Source organism: Patiria miniata, unplaced genomic scaffold (genome assembly GCF_015706575.1).
Source record: "Patiria miniata isolate m_02_andy unplaced genomic scaffold, ASM1570657v1 HiC_scaffold_14, whole genome shotgun sequence".
Taxonomy (NCBI): Eukaryota; Metazoa; Echinodermata; class Asteroidea; order Valvatida; family Asterinidae; genus Patiria; species Patiria miniata.
The window spans coordinates 7,681,203-7,687,202 of NW_024037052.1; the positions used below are offsets into that span (position 1 = coordinate 7,681,203).

Consider the following 6,000-nt stretch of genomic DNA (forward strand, 5'->3'; position numbering starts at 1 on the left):
TGCCTTATCACTTTCCTTTCCGTGCATACAGCTCCAAAAATGGCCAGTGACATTAATTGATTTAATCCTGGAAAATTAATATAAAATCAACCATGAAACACCTCAACTTGAATTTTGTGGGAATTGATAGAATAATCCAGTATCTTCATTTTATCTCCTGCGTGCCAAATCACGTGACCCTTCCTTCCGGTCCAAACCGGAAGTGCCTCATAATTTGATATATCTCATGAATGGTAAGTCTGATTGGGTTGAAACTTGGTACATGTAGGTAGGCCTGGGATGTGTTATAGATCATTGTGTGATTTTTTATCAATTTTTGAGGTTGTGAAGATAGTCTCTCGAACCCAAAGGCTAAATTCAAAATTCTTTTTGTTTTAGGTTTGTTAGGTAAAGCCAAGAAAATAAAAAATTCTGCTGCCGGTTACCCAACCGACCCTATTTTTAGGCCACAACCCTACAAATTTTATTGGCAATTCCAAAAAAAATTAAAATTAATGATTGAATAAATAAAAAAATCTTGTTGTCTTTTCTGTCTTCACTAACAACCCTTTTGCGTCAAAAATGCTTGTATTTTTTTTGTTTTTTACTAAGATTCACTATTTTTTTCAAAAGAAACCTCCGTTGTTTTTCAAATTTGCTTCGCAATAACTACTTCACAATTTGATGTCGCGGTGACACGTGCGTAATTGTTAGCTCAATGCGGCGACGACTGGTTCCCAACGTGCTGCGCGGGGCCCAATTTAGAAGACATGATGAAAAGGCGGTAACCAGTCTGTGCATAGCTACCATATGCGCTAGCGCTAGCATGGCTATGCATGACCCATGACTTCACATTAACCTTGCATATTTTGCAAGCTTATATCTGGGTCATTCCGCCAGGTTGGGTCAATAAGTGTGACACACATAACAAAATTTCAAAGTGCAGCTTTTCAAATTTTAAGCAAATATTAAAAGTCCACAAATATTCACCATTCATAATTTCTTAAACTTTTTATTGCAGCATGTGCATGGAAAATGCAGTAATCTATTACAATAACAGTGTGCACTTTCCAAATACCCATGTAACAAGGACACCATTCTAACACCACTATAGTTCTAGCAAGGTATAGGTCACAGATAAAGTTTCCCAATGGCTCATTTTATTTGTTGTTTTGGTAATCAATAACATTTCACGCATAAACATTGCAGCCAAGATGGAAATTCTTACATTTTAATTATATAAATTCAGTGGGAAAACAATCTACTGTATATGGTGAAGTTAAATGATATGCAAAAAATACCCTCTCCTTAGCAATATTCCTGTTTTCTCAAGACTCACTCCATGACAGCACTTATTTTGGCTTCTGCAGAGAAGAGCAGAAATGAGCAACACAACTATGAACAATTGTAATGCTGCACGATCAGGAAATGGGTTAAATTTGTTGCTCATATAGATGTTACCCACGTAACAAGGACACCGTATCTCTGTTACATCTTTCATTGCAAGGCTTTAAAGTTTGAGTCAAGAAACTAAATTTTAATATGTTGGATATTCAAATAAAACATGACCACTCAACATGGTGGTTGAAGTATACTTTGCATTCAGTTCTGAATCACTCAGTCTGTGACTTGTCAGGTGTCGACTGCCTTCATCATCGTTTGCAAAGGTAAGATGGTTCACACACAGCGGTTATTTACATGTATGTTTTCCCCAATTTTAAGCACTCTTGTTACAAGTCTAGAAACAATACAATTTCAACTTCTCAAATATTCACCATTCATAATTTCTTAAACTTTTTATAGCAGCATGTGCATGGAAAATGCAGTAATCTATTACAATAACAGTGTGCACTTTCCAAATACCCATGTAACAAGGACACCATTCTAACACCACTATAGTTATAGCAAGGTATAGGTCACAGATAAAGTTTCCCAATGGCTCATTTTATTTGTTGTTTTGGTAATCAATAACATTTCACGCATAAACATTGCAGCCAAGATGGAAATTCTTACATTTTAATTATATAAATTCAGTGGGAATACAATCTACTGTATATGGTGAAGTTAAATGATATGCAAAAAAATCCCTCTCCTTAGCAATATTCCTGTTTTCTCAAGACTCACTCCATGACAGCACTTATTTTGGCTTCTGCAGAGAAGAGCAGAAATGAGCAACACAACTATGAACAATTGTAATGCTGCAGGATCAGGAAATGGATTAAATTTGTTGCTCATATAGATGTTACCCACGTAACAAGGACACCGTATCTCTGTTACATCTTTCATTGCAAGGCCTTAAAGTTTGAGTCAAGAAACTAAATTTTAATATGTTGGATATCCAAATAAAACATAACCACTCATAATCGTGTGATTTGTATTATTTTTGTGTTCATGTTGTTCACTTCTTAAAATTAAAAACCATTCTGGAGCCTATCAACACCGGTTCAGGAGCACTGAGCTTCTGTTTGACGTCACAGAGCGGATGATGATAAATATGCTCTTCGCCCAGGGGCCAAGTGTAAAAAGCGCCTTGACGCATATAGGTGAGACGAACACCACAATCTGTCAGGTCAACAATCTGAAATATTTAAAATAAAAAAAAAAATATTTAAAATAATGTACATGGTGAATAAAACATGTCACAAAAACATCATTTCCTGGTTTTAGAAGGGTTGCATGGTTAGGTGAAGTGCTAAGACGGAGATTGATACGTAAATTGAGCTGCGGGGGCCCCATGCTGTCAGTATCTGTAAGGTTCAAATATCGAATATAAGCCAAGGTATCATTGAATTGAACCCCCCCCCCCAAAAAAGAAAATTTCAAAAATAAAAAATCTTCAAACTTAACAAAAAATTACCAGATTTTACTTAAATACTCCCATTAACCATTAACAAACCATGCGGTCATGTGATGTGGATGTCCTTTAAAAAATCTAGCTAAGATTATCCTAAGAAATTTTGAAAAAGTGTCCATGCTAAAATCGTGATTTCTCATCAGAATTTCACTTTTTGGTGGTTGATTAGCTGTAAATAAGGAAAATATAGTGGGGGTATAAGTAAAATCTTTCATTGCTCGCGACGGTGATGTCGTTTTCGTCCCGTCCCCAGTGCGTGCTGGTGTGAACGAATGCAGTGCGGTCAATGTGCGTCCGTGATGTTTATATGTGTCTTAGATCCTGACTCTCCACTATCGTTCGAACTGCACTAAACAAGAACCTGCCTATAATTATATGCGTTAACCGGTTCCCGCCTGTACACGGGGAAACTAAACCCATCATTAAGGAACCAGTGTACGTGCATACATCACGTGACACCGAGTCGCCGCTCTCCACTCGTACTCGATGTCGAAACGATCAAATTACATACGTGTCTGTACATGTACGTTCACACCAGCGTGCACTGGGGACATCACCGCATTGCCTTCCCAAACTAGTAAACAGACATCCACAAACTCAAGAAAAGCTCTCGAAAAAGAACGGCAAATATTACTTTTATCTCCGAATCATAACTTAACCTAAGTACCATCATTAATTCTCGATGTGAACTGGATCCCTAAGGGGTCATGTTGGGCAATGTGGGGTTTGTTTTGGGGGTAAAATCTGGCGATTTTCACGGCAAAGGTTGTCTGATGAATTAATTTACAGTCGAACACTGACATTACTGTCGCCCGAAAAAGGCCACATGAAATGTAAAGAAAAGACGATTTTTAGAGTCCTACTAGTTCCTTGGAGTAGTAATTACTGTAAAACTTAGACGAAACTCAAACAGAACAATATGATACGCTGATGTTTTCTGCTAGAAACCAGTTATTTACTCACCAATCCACAATTCAAAAGCGGCCAAAAAATTTCCGCGTCGTCGTTGCAATTTGGCGAAGCGCGCGAAACCGACGCAACAGGACAGCAGTCACATTTCACCCTACACATGTAGCATGCTAGCCCGTAATAGTATCCATGTGACCTACTCAACGTCATATGGAAAGGGTATACATTTTGGGCCAGAACCATCTTCCAAAGCGGGGGATAGGAAAAAATAGGCGGTCACATCTGACCCACGCAACGCAAATCACGCAGGACACCGGACTTGCGTTGAACTTTTTAAATCAAGTATCTTCGTAAACTCGCTGCATATTTCATGGCTTTTATCACTTGTTTTTAAAAATGTATCCCAGCATTTCTACCAGTTACAAAATGAAAACTAGTAACATTATCGGAATGTTAGTAAATAAAAGCAAACTACCCATGCAACACGAGCGGCATAGGAAGACACCACGCGTTACGTCGGTACGTACAAATTTAACTTCTTGTGTTTTACCAATGCAATGGTTCTGCACAAAATAAATAATTTTGTGGGAAAGCTTCACTCTAGTTGAATAAGCACCGGTAGCATGTTCATCAAAATGAGAAAATTATATCTGTTTTTAAAGGTATATTCAAATCGTTTATACAATATAACGCTGGGGGTGGGTAAAAGTACTGAGGACACCACAGAAAAATGGTACAAATCATCAACATTCACAAAGATTTTTTTTTGAAAAATTGCTGGGAGTTTATTATTGACTTTTCAATTCAAATATATTTTACAAATGAAAACATTAGTGCCACACTACATAAGCAAAAATTAACTTTGAACACATTCATATGTGCAAATTACTCAAATGACCCAACCTGGTGGAATGACCCATCTACAGAACCACACGTTCGATCGGGTTGAAACTTGGTATGTACCGGTACCTAAACCAGGATATGTTATAGATGAAAATTGAAGTGACGTCACGATGTCGTCATCAAATGACATGTGACGTCATATTAAAAGTGCATATTCTGAAGGCTAATATCTACAGAACTATAGGTCTGATTGGGTTGAAACTTGGTATGTACCTAAACCAGGATGTTATACAGATGAAAATTGAAGTGACGTCACAATGACTTCATCACATGACATGTGACGCCACATTAAAAGTACATATTTTGAAGGCAAATATCTACAGAACAACAGGTCCGATTGGGTTGAAACTTGGTATGTACCTAGACCGGGATGTGTTTATAGATGAAAATTGAATTGACTTCACAAAACGTCATCACATGACATGTGACGGCATATTAAATGTGCATATTTTGAAGGCCAATATCTACAGAACCGTATTGGTCCCGATCACTCTACCGCACATGTCCTGTCAGTCTTACATGACATCAAAATATATATACAAATTACCGAAACAGTCGCATGTTTGTACACAAACATAAAGAAATAATTGCTTGTCCACTTGAAAGCAGAAAAGCATTTTTTTTTGTTCAGATTTTTGTTGGCTTTTCTGCAATTTGAAGACAAGCCTTTGTTTTTTTTCAGATGTTTTTTTGGGTTTTTTTTTTTTCTTCATATTCTTGTTGGCAAAAATCCCATAGACTTTGTGCATGTTTCATTAACCTGGTCACTTTTCACAATAAACAATCTTGATGAAAGTTGGCACAAACGAAGACCACATAGTGAGTTAGTGTGCCGAAGAGTGACGTAATGATTATGTCACGTTGTCATCATGTGTCACGTGACGTCATCTTAAACTTGTGCAAACTTTAAGACCCTTTATCTAAAGAACAATTAGTCCGATTGGGTTGAAACTCGATATGTAGGTAGACCGGGACGTGTTATAGATAGAAATTGAGGTGACATCATAATGACATCATCTTGTGATTTTATATCGATTTTTGAAGTTTTGGACCTTTAAGCCATATCTCATGAACGCAATATGCTAAATTCTATGCTTTTTTGTATGAGGTTTGTTAAGCAATAGGCGTATGCACACAATTTTGAAAAATGTGTGACGTCATGAAAACACGTATAAGGGAATGTCCGATCGTCATGAAACTTGGTGGGTGGGTAGATAGTACTAGTGCACAAAATCTGAAATGACACCACGATGAAGTCATCATCAGATTTTTAAAATATTTACAAATTTATTCTGCTTACAAAATTTAACATTTTTATTCATCCCATTGGCTTCAAACTTGGTGCAGACTAAATC

At 37.1% G+C, this 6,000-nt stretch overlaps 1 long non-coding RNA gene across 1 annotated transcript; it reads right to left on the reverse strand.

The window, feature by feature from the left end:
- Positions 1–912: 912 nt before the first annotated feature.
- LOC119721994 lies at positions 913–4,437 on the reverse strand. Its single transcript, XR_005270360.1, has 2 exons — positions 3,797–4,437; positions 913–2,557 (listed from the first exon to the last, which is right to left on the reverse strand). It is a non-coding gene; the product is annotated as an uncharacterized LOC119721994 (long non-coding RNA).
- Positions 4,438–6,000: the final 1,563 nt, after the last annotated feature.